This window comes from Euprymna scolopes, chromosome 24 (genome assembly GCF_053919585.1).
Source record: "Euprymna scolopes isolate OS-2025 chromosome 24, ASM5391958v1, whole genome shotgun sequence".
Classification (NCBI taxonomy): Eukaryota; Metazoa; Mollusca; class Cephalopoda; order Sepiida; family Sepiolidae; genus Euprymna; species Euprymna scolopes.
In genome coordinates, this window is record NC_136505.1 from 103,201,384 (window position 1) to 103,219,687 (window position 18,304).

General features: G+C 33.6%; 1 non-coding gene across 1 annotated transcript; it reads left to right on the forward strand.

The window, feature by feature from the left end:
* Positions 1-12,251: 12,251 nt before the first annotated feature.
* On the forward strand, positions 12,252-12,324 carry Trnat-ugu (transfer RNA threonine (anticodon UGU)). The gene has a single exon. It is a non-coding gene; the product is annotated as a tRNA-Thr (tRNA).
* Positions 12,325-18,304: the final 5,980 nt, after the last annotated feature.

Below are 18,304 nucleotides of genomic sequence, written 5' to 3' on the forward strand. Positions count from 1 at the left end.
GGAATTTCGTACGAACATAATGCATTAACAAACAATTTCGCATGAAAAAAAAAAGCTGCTGAAATAAAACAAATGGCTTTTTAATTTTAAAATTTAAATTACATTTATTAATGAACACCTTCTCCCTAACCCGACGTTAACCGGGACGCAGAGAAGTCATTTAAATTTTTAATTTTGTTTGGTTGCACACCGTTTGAATTTATACAGAAACAGAAATAAAATTTTAGTTGTATGGGAGACAAATATTCTTGTGTTTTTCAATTCAAAATATTAGTTATTCCCTTGATGATTTTTAGTTTTCGTTGTTCAGTTAAAAAAGATTTCATATTATCAGATTGTACTAAGGCGAACTAATTGATTAAAACCCTATCTTGGCGAATCATCTTATCATAGTAATAATAACTACGTACAATAATTGTGACACTATGTTGAGTACTGGGGAGAGGGTAGAAAAAAAAACAAAGAATAAATGACAAAAGAAAAGGAAGTAGGTTTAGCGAGTAATAAAATAACTTATCAAGAGACAAACTTGACTAAATTCTATAAACAATAATAAGAAGGAATTTGAGATAAATAAAAACAAAACTATTTTAATAGAAAAGAATGTTAGCACATAAACAAAATACGTAATGAAGGTAGATGGTTCGATTTGTGTCTTTCATCACGTAGAGTTAATGACGTAACGAGAGAGCTTGAAAAACACGTATCAGTTAGTCAAGAGTTGGGAGTCAGAAAGTTATCAGACGCGGTCGGTAGTCAGAGGAAGAAAGACGGTGGTGGACAGTAATGGACCCAAATAGAGGGAATGTCCATAGTAAAAGATTAAGACCAGCGCTACAGCTTTCCAATGGGAGAAACATTCGAAATAAAGCTGTTGTATATGCCACCAAGTCTTCGGGTCGTACGAATCTTCGTTTACAGCTTCTTCGAGAATCCGTCAAATCAAAATCAACCAAAGATGAACCAGGTATGTTTTACCATTGACCGATGTAAAACCCCAGAGACTGCTTTTTGTCCCTTAATATTATAATTGTTATAGGTCCTGTTTAAACAATCACTAGACGATCAATAGGCATGTTCCGTCCCATAAAGACCACATGCTCCATTGTCTAGAGTGTTTTAAGTCTTACGACGGAAAGTGTAAACATGTCTCCAAATTTAAAACTCTGAAGACAGTTTGTCGTTGAATCAAAATGAAGAAGGTAAAAACTGAAAACAGAAAGAAATAATAAAATAGAATTAGCGTGAAGCTTGGTGTGGAAGGGGAAACCAGTAACTGTTTAAAAGTACGTTGAAATTGAATAAGTCCAAAATACTAACGAAATAGAAAGTAAGAAATTATTCAAAGTCCCAATGTGGAAACGAAAGAAAAGAAAACACTTACAGCGAAGGTCTGACGTCGAGGAGAGGAAGGTGGAGGCGGTAGCAGCTAAACCCTCGTGGCCGTTAATCCATGGAAAGGAAAAAGAAAGCACCGATGTTTGCGGCGAAGTGTTACAAGTTGTCCCCTCCAAAGAAAGGGAAAATGAGGGCAACAAATAGAAGGACGATCAAATATATATATATATGCACATCAATAAATACGTCATATATATATATATATATATATATATATATATATATATATATATATATATATATATATATATATATAAAGAGTAATTTATAAAATATATATGGCGATTAAGCTACACTGAATATTCTGCGTTTCATCCACTATAGGATTCGTCAGGCTTATGCGCGAATTCTGTGGTTGCTTCTTGTTTTTATATATGTTGAGGATTTCTAGTTAGCCAATCAGCTTTCTAGTATCCACCGCTCCCCTTCCTATCAGCCAATGGGCATGCATTTTATCGAACAAAGGATCTGTTTTAGAACTAGGTTAGTGGTTTAAGGTAGACGTTTTCCTTCCTTTTTTTAATATATATATATAAATATACCTATGTGTACACACACATGCACATATATATACATATATATATACATATATGTGTGATCGTTTATGTATATTCATGTTTATTTAATTTATTTATTTGTGTGTTTTCTATTGTTATTGTTAGTTTTAAAGCTATTTTGTATCGCTATCCTAGAGTAAGTTTTATTTTGTGAACACAGTTGTTTGCTATTTCTCGTCTACAGTTTAATAGATTTCGAGGTTCTTTAAAGTACAGGATAGCAAATTTTTCATGGAGGCATAATTTACATGGGCCGTCTAAATGTCTATATATATATATATATACTCCTCCATTTTATACAGAACGAACATTATGTCTATTTTTATATATTTAAAATGTTATCAAAATTTGTGTAGTTTTCCTTTATTTGTATATGAATTTGTCTGTTTTTATATATTTAAAATGTTATAAAATTTTTGTGTTTTTGTTTATACAGACACTCTGCTATGTAACATTCTTGATTGTATTCGTAGGCGTTGGTAAATTTGTGACTCAATCATTTTGTTATATAAGGAGTTACTTATTGAAATAAAACCATTTATTCCATTTCTAATAGTAAACTTAAAACAGTTATAATGAAAGATTTGATTGAAGATTTAATAAAGAATGTAACTTTGAATCTATGTTCTGTTCTAATTCTGTATTTCTTTTCTGTTTATCAACAAATAATATTGAAATATATTAGTGTTGAGGCGATTAATCAGAATAAAAAATGAGAACTTTTAGGCACATCAGAATCGGAAAAATTTGACTATTTTCCGATGCCAAAAATAATTCTTTTATGTGTTGCTTTTTTTAAACTTGATTTTCCATTGCTGGTACTAATGATAAGAATGAATATATATATATATATTGATCTTAAACTACTATTAAAACTAAAATCTATATATCCCAGCATAAATGTATTTTTTACATTTTCAAATATATATGCATATATTACACCAGTTTTTACTGTAACCTGGTAGGGGGGGGTTTAGATATTTAAACGGTTTAAAAGAACTGGAATCTGTAAAGGTATCAAAATTAGAAATTTAGAACAGAATCGGAAAAAATAGAAGATATTAACTTAGAACTGATTATAAGTTAGTCAAGACTTAGGAGTCAGAGAATTAGCAAACACGATCGGTAGTCAGAGGAAGAAAGACAATGATAGACCGTAATGGCTCCAGTTAGAGGGAGATGTCGGTAGTAAAAGGTTAGGACTAGCGTTACAGCTTTCTAAGAAGGGAAACATCTAAAAAAAAGATTATAAGTTGGCACTTTTATCCGTTGCGTCACGGTCCGTGTGGATTCGATCGCTGATAATGACTGAGACTTCCTAGTGAGTAAATAATCGCTGATATTCGAACTCCTTAAACGTTTTCGAGGTAAATCTAATTGATGTAACATTATATACATCGTGTGTGATTTTTTTCTTTTTCTAATAAACCCACATTACAATATATTTTTTTTTTTTTTAGAAAAGTCGATTTCAGTTTCTTTTACATAACACAGTAAATACTTATTTAAATATTAATTGGGGTGATTATTCGTTACTGAATCCGTTCTGACTTTGTGTCGTATTTCCACTCGGCAACGTCAGGATATGGATCCTGCTAGTCAAATAAATAAAAAGGTAAACTAGTTTTCAGAGAGTCGAGAGAGAGAGAGAGAGAGAGAGAGAGAGAGAGAGAGAGAGAGAGAGAGAGAGAGCAATTTTGGCTGTGATGTAGAACACTAATTGATCGGCTGGTGTCCATACTAAAATCTGATCTCATTTCACAGCCCATCTTTAACACACGAGATCTAGACTCGTAATCCTAAGGTGTGTCCTAAGTATTGTCTAATCTCGAGATTACTTTTCAAACATATTTCTAAATGTTTATAGTGTGGTTCTTTAGTATCTGAACCAGTAGTAACTCTTACAGTTTATTTACGTTCCGTAATTGTCTAAATGTGTTGCGTGCGAGTGTGTCAAACATAACACAAACATACATGTATTTCGACATACCTCATCAACTTTTCAACTGCGTTGTTGATGTTTTCGTTCACCTCGGAATTTTCATCTGTTCTTGGATAGAAGCTGGAACCTGTGAACGAATGCATTTAAACTCCAAGACGATGGTTGATTTTATATAATTTTTTTTTTATTACTTTCCAAGTGTCGATCGCTGAAGAATGGGATATGAATATCTTTGCTTGGGTGGTTAATTCTAGTATCCATTCTGAGACACGTCAACCCCCTCCTCGTTGAGGAGGGAGGGTTGGTTGGTTGGTTGTTTTTGTTTTACGGCATATCAACCCTTTTCAGGTTATTTAATGCCGAATCCAAAGATTTTGAAGAAATTTTTTTTTAATAGGATATATTTGTTGTTTTCAAGTTGGTTTCTATTTAACCCATAGTTGGGACCCTAACAGGTACTACCATTCCGGGTCAGAGTGGACCTGGGAGCAATGGCAATTAAAGGGTGGCTCCACACTCCCCCAAAGCCCGCAAGCTGGGGCCTCACCACTGGATATAGTTTAAGGTCATATCCAGGACCCGTTGAAGAGGGAACGACCTGTTAAACCGTACGCTCTGTTTGACGTCCTCTTCCTAACTCATCTATTTTCTAAGCTAACCAGAACACGTGACAACAGACACGTTCTTCCGATGCTGGTAAACTCGCTTCCGGTGCAACTTATCCAGTTTACACCTCAACATATTTTGACAACGTTTATCAAAACATAGTTTCGTATATCATCTCTTGCTTACTTCCAATTAGACAGACAAGCAGATCGATAGATAGAATGATAGATAAACAGATACAAAGATAGATAGCTAGGAAGTGAATATCTTTTGCTTGGGTGGTTAATTTTGTTAGTCTCCATTCTGAGACACGTCAGCTCCCTCCCAAGAGGGGGATAAAATCGTTAATCCATCCGCTCTGCTCAACGTTCAAATTCCAACTCATCTATTTTCTCAGCTAACCAGAACACGTGACAACAGACATGTACTTCCGATGGCCAACTCTCTTCCAGTGCAACTCGTCCAGTTTACACCTCAGCATGTTTTGACAACTTTTATCAAAACATAACTTCACTTCTCATCTCTTGTTTACTTCCAATTAGATATACAGATAGATAGGTAGATAGATAGACAGATAGATCGAAAGCTAGATAAACAAATACAATAACAGATAGGTAGATATATTTATAAACATATACAAAGATAGGTAGATCTATTGATAGATTTATAGATAGATGACAGTTAATTTCTCTTCTGTTCCAAAACTATATAACGCTCATCAGATTTATTCATTTAATCTCCCACTTGGCGTAGATGAGTATTCAGATTGTTAGGGCGAACGTTGTAATTCAAAAAGTAGTTCAGACATTCCTGTCTCTTTTCGCACAATGTTTGGCAAGCAAGTGTAAAAAAAAAAAAATGGCGTTGTTTCCCTCTTCCCGTTCACTCTCTTTCCTCCTCTCTCTCTCTCTCTCTCTCTCTCTCTTCTCTCCCTTTTCGCTAAAGTCGTTTCAAGACTTGTTGTTTTCTGTAGATGCGTGCAGGTGCTCGCTGGTAATTGACGATTAAAGTGTTTCGCGCGTAAAAGGCGAAAGTTAACGCAAGAGACGACCCGCCCGTAAAAGATGGCGACCGATTGGTAATCCTTTTTTGATTTATCGATAGATTAACGCCCTTTCTTCTCCACACCTTTGATGTTTACGAATTGGGTTTTCACAAAGGAACATTACAAAATAATGATAAGAATGATCTAGAGAGACACTGACCCAACAAACACAAATTATATATATATATATATATATATATATATATATATATATATATATATATATATATATATATATATACTAGCATGAATACCCAGCGTTGCTAGGGTCGACATGAAATTCGGTTTCGCCACACCTGCTATACTAAGAATATTGAGCATTTTTTCATTATTATATGTCAACTCTGTCGTTTCTCCCAAAATTTAAAAAAATAAAAGAACGAATGAAAACACGAAAACGTACCGAAAAAGAAGTAGTGACAAACTCTTCATCAGATATTGCGGCAGAAGTGACACAAAGAGAAGCTATTTTCCGGATATTGAGCACCTTTTTATGACTATATTTTGGTTTAAGCGAATTTCTTTTATGCTACCTCAGTCTAGAAAGATTTGTGTTTACAGTCTGTTGCAACGAAAACAAACTATAAATAATTCAGTTTCAAAAATACAAAAGTAGAATTTGTGTTAACCGAATGTTTATGTTATAAAAATGATAAGTTATGACTTATTGCGTTATTAAAAGAAAAAGAAAATTAGTTACGATGTAAAAAAAAAAAAAAAACTGGTAAAAAACATAAATGAAAGTTTTTGTGTTTTTGTTTTAAATAAAGACTCGTAGTTGAATTGAATTGTTTGTTTATTTAAAATAAAAATTCACTGGACCACAACGTCAGTTGCGAAATCACGAACATTATTTTAGTTAAACCAATTCCAAAAATAATGCTTGAAAGTTTTTAGTTTTAATATCCGACGAAAAAGAAAACAAAAACAAAAAGAACAACGTTCGTGCCCAAGGGAAATAACTCAAACTGATTTATAAAAAATCGATGTCGGTAAAAATAAATTAAATTAAATATGTTATCAATATAAATCAAATTTAAATAATAAACTTAAATAGAACACTTAAAATAATTCTCTCACTATAAACAATAACTAATACACCGCTATTTAATAAAAATCGATTTTCCTTAATGTATTATGCAAATGACGGCACCTCTTTAATCTTATATTTTGTAATAATCATAGTATATATAGGAATGAATAATGTGATAAAGTAATGGATGTTTGTATATATTAATCAACTTGTGAACAAACAAACAACAGACAAAAATACGAATTTATACAGACACTAACGTTTAATCCTTTCGGGAATCATCAGTGCAGAGTGACAAGATTATTGCCTGTCGGGGGATTCGAACCTGTTACGAAGCCATCTCTGACTCCATTAGCAAATAAAAAACCTCACGGCCAACCTTAACCGCGATAAATATCGTTGAAATGTAAACATTTATTTTTAAATGTTGTAACACCTTGATCTGCGCATGCGAGCTTACGACTTTCATTTCAACTTTAAAGTGCTTAACAATAAAAACCGAATTCTTAAAAGGACCGACATAATTATTACAATAATAAAAATTAAATACTTGTGTTGATTTTATAAAATTATTTTATATATTGGCTTGAATTAACGTTTAAAATACAAAAGTCAAGTATCATGGTCCAATTGAGAGATAACTGATTACTATATATATATATATATATATATATATATATATATATATATATATATATATATATATATGATTACTTCATGTAAACACAAATTAATATACGAAGATATAATTTATGCGTAAATTTTTTTTAGAGACCTACTTCGGAATTGAGCAATCTTGCATTAATCTCGTTAAAATTTCATTGATTGCGTCACCTCTGGAAAATATTAATCTGGGATTATATATATATATATATATATATATATATATATATATATTCTGTGCACTATGTACAAAAGAGACCCTAAAAATTTTGAAATATGTAGATATAAAAAATACAACCACCCTATTAAATACAAAAGAGGAACTAATATTCAGATGCAGTCATAAACGTTGGTTTAAATTTAATAAATATAAACCACCTTAAATCATTAAAAATTACTTATTAGTAAAAATAGATTACAGTTTTTTTTTTATTATTCTGTAATAAATTAAGTTAGACTAATTATATCCCTTATATTCTTTAATTAAAGAAATATGCCTAATTATCCCCCTTACATTATTTAATTATACAAATAACATTATCCTCCAATTTCTTTCGAATTCTAAACCTTAGCGTCCGTTAATCAAAAGCACGTTAACGGAAATAAATTATTACATAAGCGTTCTTTTTGAAAATTTATCATTTCATAAGCTGGAAAGCTATAGCAAGCATCTATATGAGTACTTTAACCATAGTTCCTGATTTCAAAAGGCGAAAAATTAAAAGGTAAATATTTGTATGAATGTTTTTTTTGTATATATATGTATATCTATGTATATGTATATATATATATGTTGTATACTTTCTCATATATATGCATGTATGTATTTGTATATGTATGTTATGTATAATATTGTACGTAAACCAAATTTATATTTATAATTTTACTCTATTTTATTTCTATCCCTAACTCATATTAATTTTCTTATCAAGTTTTAAATCCATACCTTTATTTTAATTTTTTCCAGATACATCTGCCTTACTTTAATGCTAGGTTTATTTATGGTGTCTTTTACATTTAATAAAAACCCTTTCCAATATTTGCTAAGTAGGAAACCTTATTTAATAAAAAACTATATGTAATAATTTTTGTCCGTAACTTGATGTCTGCCACAATAAAAACATTGTTTTCCGAAACGATCGTACAAATAATTGATTTTGTTGTTGTTCCTTCTTATGAAACGGATTTTTAATTTAATTATAATTTGATTTTTAAATTATGAATCACATTACTAAGTATTATATATATATATATATATATATATATATATATATATATATATAATTATTACTATAATTACTTTTAATACCTACTTTCGGGAATCATTAGTGAGAGGAGTCGGTCAATGGATTTGAATATATATATATATATATATATATATATACATGCATGCATATGCATATATATGTGGTTATATATATGCATATATATGTACACACACACACACACACACACACACACACACACACACACACACACACACACACACACATATATATATATATATATATATATATATACTAACAAAATTACCCGTCGTTGACTGGGTTCAAAAACAGCCTACAGAAAATGGGCTCTGATTTATGAAAGTATCATAAGTTATGAAAAGAAAGGGTTGTAAAGAGATAGCTTCGAATTTTTTGGGGGGGGTATCAAAACCAAAGCAAAATATGATGAAAGTACAAATAAAATAGATAAACCCCATCATTTATTATACCATACCTGTTCACACTGAAACACTTATCACAATATTCTGTGGATCTATATTAAAAAAAAACTTGTTAAACTTTGTGACATATTTCCATTCTATGAAGGTCAGGTGCAAACGAACACCCCATAATTTTATTATACTATATTTCTTTAAACTGAAACATAACTATCAAAGTATACTTACGCAGATAGATATGAAAAGTCTTTATTAAAGTTTGTGCCTATTTCCATTATATGGAGGCCAGGCGCGAACGCAGGCCCCACAATTTTATTATACCATCCCTATTTAAGTTAAAACATACTTATCAAAGTATTCTTATGTACATCTATATCAAAAACACTTGTAAACGTTTTTTTTTGAATTTTTAAATTATTTATTTCCATACTTTGTGAACCAGGCGCGAACGCAGACCTCACAATTTTAATGAACCGTTCTGCCAGATCAAACATACCCATTCCTGTGTCTCGATACATCTTCTATCATTATATGTAATCAGTTTTTTAAAATAGTCAACCATATAGGAGCCTATTCGTAACCACACACACACGCACACACACACACATTCAGCTTTATATTATATATATATATATATATATATATATATATATATATATATATATATATATATATATTCAAATCCATTGACCGACTCCTCTCATTGATGATTCCCGTTCAAATTAGAGGATGCTGTTCAAGTTTCGCGATAAAAAAAAAGTGCTGCAGTTAACTTTCATTTTCTAAGAATTAAGAAATAGTAAATGAAATTCATTGCTATATGATACTTCAAGTATATATTAAGTTGAGTTTACGATATATTGCAAGTAAGAATTGTTAAATATTATTACCAGAAACAAAAACATTGAAAATAAATTAAATCTACTCTTACTTGTTAGGTATTTATTACCTAAGCTATCATCTACAGAAATCATACATTTATGTAAAATACAGTTTTTTTTATTTTATTCATTGAATGAGTCTCATTGCAGTTTCTATTTTTTATCGTTTGAGCTCTCGGGCGCTGCCATTGTATTCCGTAAGCGATCACGAAAATCTACAATTTCTTGGTTCTGTAACTTCTTTATGATTATATCTCTTCGGAGTGATATAGCTTACAAAACATAGTTGTCACTAAAGTAAGGACTTTTTTTTTTAGAAATTTTATAACTGTCTCCATAGACTTTTCTGCATCATCGCATGATATTGCTTCATCAGAGTGTTCTTGGTTATTTACATTAGGGTCAAGAGAATGGGAGCTGTCGCTATTTTCATCACCATTACTGCCTTCAAGATCTTGATCAGTAGTTTCCTCATCTTGTTGCACCCACATTTCAACATCATTTGCATTAAGTGATTTAAGAACAGCGTGGTTGGTCGGTAACCGTTTGGTTTCAAAAATTTTTTCTAAACCAGATGTATTCTATGATTTCTTTTAGTTCAGAAGCCTTTGGCGCTGGGCATAATTTACCCACGATGTTATTAATGTGCTTGCTTTAAGTATAGCAATCTGAAAAAAAAATACAGTTAGTGTAAATTAATTATCAATAGCTAATCTACATTAATTACATAGTACCAATATTAACATTTCTGCACAATATCTGAGTAAACCATGTAAACAGTTTTACTGCAACTCCGGATCAAATATGCTAATAGAATTTCAAGTTTAGAGAAAGTCCAGATTTAGAAGAAGTCCAAATGAGAGGAAGTCCAAATGAGAGGAAGTCCAAATGAGAGGAAGTTCAACTTAAGAGGAAGTTCAAATTAAAAGAGTTTTATCGTATATATAAATTAATAATTATTATTAAGACTTAGGAGTAATATTAAAAGTTAAACAGGGGGAAATATATATTTGCTTACGTTTTTAAAATAACATTTTTTGTATATAAAAAAAAAAATAAAAATAAGTCAACTCTAAATGTCTTTCCTGTTCGAACGAGTGAAACAACTTTATCACATACACATGTTAATTATTGATCTGACAAACATGGCGACACTCAACATACAGCTGTACAAATCTATCAAATGATTTTGTTTATAATTTGGCTTTATTATGCCAATTCGTAAGAGCCTCCATAGCTCAGTGATTAGAACACTGGTCTTGTAAACCAGGGGCCGTGAGTTCGGTCCTCACTGGGGGCTTCACTTCTAAATTCTTCATCATTTTTGGAAGAATGATAATACGTTTATTATCTAGTTTCATTTTATTATGATGAAAATTATTCATGTCTGTAACGGATACACCGTCTTATTTATCAAAACAATGACGTCATATTTGTTTGTATTTTCATTCTGAAATTTATTACAAAATTATTGATTTCGGTCTCGATTCTTGTCTAGGCCTTGCGATGCTAATGATCAATAGACGAAGAAGTACGTGCCACATGATATATATATATATATATATATATATATATATATATATACTCTTTATTTGTTTTTACATAAGCAGCAATATTTTGCAACACAGTTATGAGCATGTTTCAGTTAGCTATGTACTAGTAACTAGAAACCTTTTCAGGCGATACAGCTTATGCGAAAGAAAAGTTTTTTTAATAACTATTACTGGTAACTAGCTGACAGAAACAGGTTCATAACTGTGTTACTGTTTGAATATAACCTGCTCTACTTCTGTATTGAGCACTCCTGTATTAATCTCGATAAACTTCTTTGGTCACTTAACCTTTGGAAAATGACCTCAGATTGGCTATATATACATATATATATATATATATATATATATATATATATACATATATATATGTATGTATGTATGTATATATATATATACATATATATATGTATGTATATATATATATATATATATATATATATATATATATATAAACTATCTGTCTGTGGATGACTATAAATTCCCTCTGTCTTAGCTTGAGCATATTGAGGAGGGAAATAAATTGTCACCAGCGTATAATGCAATGCTCTTCCTGTAAATAAATGGAGCTTAGGCGTTCGGACAGTCTTTGATCATTATAAATTCAAATAGCCATCTTAGCAACCAAATAGTATAGTGGTTAGGAGCGCCGACTCTCATCTAGGTGGTCGAGTGTCAATGCTTGATTGAGTTAGGTGCTGGTCTAGCTGCACTGAAGAACTGTGGTACAGCGAAAAAAAAGAACTCCTGGGCAACGCCGGAGACGTGTCCGTCTTGTTTGAACGAGTGACACAACTTTATCACATACACATGTTGGCTCTGACAAACATGACGACACTTAACACACAGCTGTACAAATTTATCAAATGGTTTTGTGTATAATTTAGTTGTAAGATGGCAAGGGATAAGAGCCCCCATAGCTCAGTGGTTAGAGCACTGGTCTTGTAAACCAGGGGTCGTGAGTTCGATCCTCACTGGGGGCTTCTGGTTAACGTGTTTTTTTTTTAATTAAATGAACACGTTATTTATTATTTGACATCTTACAGCATATTTTTCTAAACTTTTGGGATGAGAATTTATAATTTAGAATATGTGGATTAATCGGACAACTGTGTTCAGCGTACCTTTTATTCTCACAATGTTTCGCCCGATGTAACCTCCGACCTATTTCAGGTGTAGCTTGTTGAACTTGGCAATAGCATTTTTTTTACTGTTTTGTTTTTCACCCCAAACAAGGCAAAGTGTAACTAAGTCATAAAGGGTTACTATTTAATGTAAAACGTTTATTCTGCTGTTATATATATAGTTCATTATTATTATTATGATTATTCTTTGTTTCTTTTTTGTTATTTTATCGTTCGTTGTTAGGAGTTTTTAATAGTGAGAGTCTTAGAATCTCATTAAGTAAGATGTTGAAAGACTTAGAGAGAGTTTTATTGAGAGTTTGTTGTTCGTGTTATAAAGAGATTCATATTTATAAAATGTTCATACTTAGAAGTGTAGATATGAGATGTAGAGTTCACATTGTAGATATGAGATGTGTATGTCAAGACATTTTATAACACAGATATATAGACATATAATAACAATTTTCACTTTACCTTTTGGTAGAATTACAACACAAAGACGACGTTTATAAAAACACATGATGGGTTTATTTCTTCTCCAGACCGGTCGTGGTTTTCATCATCAAGAATTCAAAGCTTCACATATTAACTTTCAAAAGTGACCGTCTCGCTTCTAGACGTTCGAATGTGCATGTCTGGACTGTCGTCTGTCGTCCTCAGACTCTCTCTGACTCTCCCTCAAGTTCTCTCCTAAGTTTCTAACTATATATAGAACTTCCCATTTTCCATGACGTCATACACATGTTAAAACATGTGTCTTCTTTCACGTGTTCTGGACATGCGTGTCCAAAACTTTTCCTTTGTTTACAAAAGGAATTTTAACCTATATTCCCAGTAACCTATTTTTCCAATATGTTAAAAACATGTTTATTAAATTATCTTGTATAGTTGCATTCCTCAATTGAATTTTTCATAACAGAATTGACAACGCACATTGTTTTCTTGAAACTATTTTATCTCTAAGCTAAACAATGGTTTGTTTTACATTCCATTTTCTAATTTTCTCTCGTAATCTATTTCTAAACCTAATTTACGAGGTTCGAATTTCGTCTATTCTATTTCATTTTCATTTTAACTAAATCTCTCTATTTTTATACTTACATGAAAAGGGGACAGCCCTTATCATGTAACACTGCTCGAAAAACAAGCGTTTTAAAAGGGTACGCAACCACAAGAAAAAATGGCCGCGTAACAATACATTGTGGCCACTTTTTCTTTGCTTTTTTTTCGGGCCGATTAAACATTTTACATTTTAATAAAAACACTAAAAACTTACACAGGTGGGTTGAAGAGTAACTTATCTTGCCTTTGGCAACGTTTTTTTTTATTTTATTATTATATATTTGATTTTTTGACCGCTTTTCCAAGGACGGTGGGCATTAAAACATACCCTTAAAACGTAATGCTCGACGGTGAGAGCCTTTTATAAATATGTTTATTAGACATTAAAAATAAGATGCGCCCATTCAATCTGTGCGTTTAGCGATGGAAATGCCATATCAAACAAAAGAAAGAAAGAAAGAAAGAAAAAGAAAGAAGAAAAAGAAAAAGAGGACAAAAGAATCTATCAAAAGCTAGTCTAGACTATGAAAGCGTCGAGTTTTTCTACTTTCGGGCCTGACCTTGTTGGTCGCCCGGCCGTCGGGGTTTCAATCGCATTAAGAGGGTTCACAGACCCAAAGAGAAATATTGGCCGCGTACCACGGAAGAAACGAGAGAGAGAGAGAGAGAGAGAGAGAGAGAGAGAGAGAGAGAGAGAGAGAGAGAGAGCGTTGGGCAGCCAAAAACGCGCAGCGTCACTCGAGGGCAAACGACCAAGATAAGAATCTCGTTGTTATTTACGGGAGCGGGTGGGATTGGCGGTAGGTCTTGCTTACACTAATAGCTGTATGGCTATTTATGGCCGAATTTTGAGCCAGGAAATATATCAATAATTCAAAAAAAAAAAAAAAAAAAATGTGTGTATATATATATATATATATATATATATATATATATATATATATATATATATATATATATATATATATAAGGCGAAAATCGAAGTATGCAGCCATTTGTTTTTAAACATTGGTTGCTATATTCATTTTGCGACTTTAATAGTTCCTATTTACAATTCCTCCTCCACTGACAGAGAACAAGAAATTGAAGTGCAGCATCTGAAGAACAGATGGTATTTATTTGCTCCCCCACCGAGCAAATTAGGCACAAGGCCGATTTTTAATGTGAGGAGTGAAGGGAGGGGGAAGGGAAAAAGGGGACCAGCTCCCGAGAGGTGGGAAATGGGAGCTGGTTAATGGTCAGGCATGTGGGGTTGCCCCCACATCTGGTCTTTGCTAGTCATAGCTTGCAGTATCTGCCGGAACAGATGGTATTTATTTGCTCCCCCACCGAGCAAATTAGGCACAAGGCCAATTTTTAATGTGAGGAGTGAAGGGAGGGGGAAGGGAAAAAGGGGACCAGCTCCCGAGAGGTGGGAAATGGGAGCTGGTTAAAGGTCAGGCATGTGGGGTTGCCCCCACATCTGGTCTTTGCTAGTCATAGCTAGTCATTGCTAGTCATAGCTTGCAGTATCTGCCGGAACAGATGGTATTTATTTGCTCCCCCACCGAGCAAATTAGGCACAAGGCCAATTTTTAATGTGAGGAGTGAAGGGAGGGGGAAGGGAAAAGGGGGACCAGCTCCCGAGAGGTGGGAAATGGGAGCCGGTCAAAGGTCAGGCATATGGGGCTGCCCCCACATCTGGTCTTTGCTAGTCATAGCTAGTCATAGCTAGTCATAGCTTGCAGTATCTGCCGGAACAGATGGTATTTATTTGCTCCCCCACCGAGCAAATTAGGCACAAGGCCGATTTTTAATGTGAGGAGTGAAGGGAGGGGGAAGGGAAAAAGGGGACCAGCTCCCGAGAGGTGGGAAATGGGAGCTGGTTAAAGGTCAGGCATGTAGGGTTGCCCCCACATCTGGTCTTTGCTAGTCATAGCTAGTCATAGCTAGTCATTGCTTGCAGCATCTGCCGGAACAGACCAAAAGGCCAAGAAACGTTTAATAGTTACCCGCCGGGAAATAAAACTGATAATAAAAAACTAGTCATAGCCAAGAAAATCCATTATTCTTGAACAACATTTTTTTCTCAGAAAAATACAAGCCTCAATTTTATCATATGAAAAGCAGAATAATATAAAACCTTTTCTATTATTTTTAATAAAATTTAAAATTTTCCAAAAATAAAGAAGAAAAAAAAAACACCATTCAACGCGTTTTTTTTTTGTTTCGATGGATAACACATTTGCATATTTTTTTGTAAAAAAGGTTTTGGAATTAAGTAGTTTCTAAAATCTTTTGTCTAAATAAGATTTAGAATGAGTTGCTATAACAATATGCAAAATATTTGAACATAAGTACCCAAATTTCAAATAATTTCATCTTTTATCCCACTCTATATTATATTCATTTAATGGTAGTTTGGAAGAAGCTACGGTAGTCTTTAAAAGACAAAATAAGTTAATTTAGTTCTGTAAATTTCCATGTATTTTTAACGTTTGTTTTGACGAATAACTTAAGAATCAACTTTATAAGGGTTTAATTCTGTTTCATAAGTGATATATATATATATATATATATATATATATATATATATATATATATATATATATATATATATATATATATATATAAATAAAAGTGAACGTGTGTGTGTATGTGTGTGTGTAACTCTGTCAATTTTTAGTCTACAGACTCGAAATTTGAAATACAGGGTATTGAGATTTGGGAAAATCGATGTGATTGGGTTTTCGGCCAGAAATTTCGCCGTTAAGGGGTCAAAGTTCAACGATTTGACCTTTGAGAACTCTACCAAACTCATCCGACAATTATAGGTCTAAACACTTGACATTTTACCATCCAAAAAATTCCAAAAAAACCTAACAGCCAGCCATGGTTCTCCCCTGAATGTGCTGCTGCCATCGCACACAGAAATCACTTTTTCCATAGCTACCAACGTAATAGATGTACTGAGACTAAAGCTGCTTTCAGGACCGCCAGCAACCACTGTAAAAGAGTAATAAAAATGCAAGAGAACTATATGCTCAATCCGTTAAATCCAAAGTAGCTGAGCAGCGGCTTGGTTCCCACCAGTTCTGGCAAATAGCAAATAGGATCCTGAACAGAAACGTGCGTTCTATCCCAACCATTATCAATGGACCAGAGGTCACCTCGACAGCATCCGACAAGGCCAAACTATTTGCCAAAAACTTTACGGCAAATTCTACTCTGTGCGACGAAGGTCATCAACTCCCGTATTCCCTCTTATAACAGACAACACGCTATGCAACATACAAATATCTGTGCATGAGGTCTCCAAGCTAATCAAGAACCTTGACTCCAGTAAAGCAACTGGTCCTGACGGTATTCAAATTATAGTGTTAAAAAAATTACAATCAGAACTTGCCCCCATACTTACGAAACTGTTTAAGCGTTGCCTTAAGGAGAAGTGCTTCCCAACACCCTGGAAAACCTCATCAGTATGCGCTGTATTTAAGAATTCAGATGATAAGTCATCTCCTTCTCAGTACAGACCAATAAGTCTCCCGTGTGTTATGAGTAAGTTGCTGGAGTCCACAATAAATAGAGAAGTTGTCAACCACCTCAGCAGAAATAACCTTCTTAGCGACACGCAATATGGTTTCCGTTCTGCTAGATCTACAGCAGATGTGCTAAAGGTTATATCTCATAGGATTAGCGAATCTCTCGACAAATGCTTCATTTCTAGGGCAATTGCTCTTGACATATCAAAGGCCTTCGATAAGGTTTGGCATAAAGGCCCAACTCTCTTCTTGATCTACATCAACGATCTCCCAAAACACATACTAAAATCTTTCGTTGACATATATGCTGATGACACGACTATCTATGGCAACACATCAAAGGCCGTAAATGATGATGTTCTCTCTGATTCTCTCTCCTCTGATCTTGAGCGCGTAGTACAGTGGGGAAAGAGGTGGCTGGTTACCTTTAATGCATCTAAGACCAAGCTCCTATCTCTACATGATAAACGCTCTGATCCCCATCTGGCATCAATTGAAATGGATGGCTCTCGTCTAGGGGAGACCCCATGTTTTGATAAGCTTCTGGGTTTGACCTTTATTCCTGATCTTAAATGGAACACATACATCAAGTCTGTGGCCAAGGTCGCTGGGAAAATGGTGGGATCCTTCTACAGCTCCAGAAGATATCTCACTAATGATGTAATTCTCTATCTATGTAAAAGCCAAGTACGTCCAAGGAGGGAGTACTGCTGCCACATCTGGACAGGAGCTGCTAAAATCGCCTATCCTGCCTTGACAGTACAAAATAGACTTCGTAGCTTGGTGGGGGATGCCCTTTTCTCTTCCATGCAACCTCTTTCCAACAGAAGAGACGTAGCGAGCCCATCTTTGTTCTATCGTTATTTCCATGGCAAGTGCTCGTCTGAGCTCCATTCTCTGCCCCCCCCCTCGCCAATCTTTTTCTAGCTGAAACCACCGTCAATAATTTTCCCCACTCCTTATCTGTGCCTAAATCAAAACGTAGATTCTATGAACAAAGCATTCTTTCTTAGAACTGCACGCCTGTGGAACTCTGTTCCGCTTGCCTGTTTCCCTCTCGACTTCAACTTGGATGTCTTCAAGTCCAACACAAACAAATTCCTGATGAACCGCCCCCTTAATTAATGACACTTTATCAATTCTCCAATACTATTGCTGCACTATCGTATTGATTACTGTACACACAATAACCCTTATCCCCGAGTGGCCATTGAGCCTTGATAAGTGGTGAACTTCATGTCGTCTTGATTCTG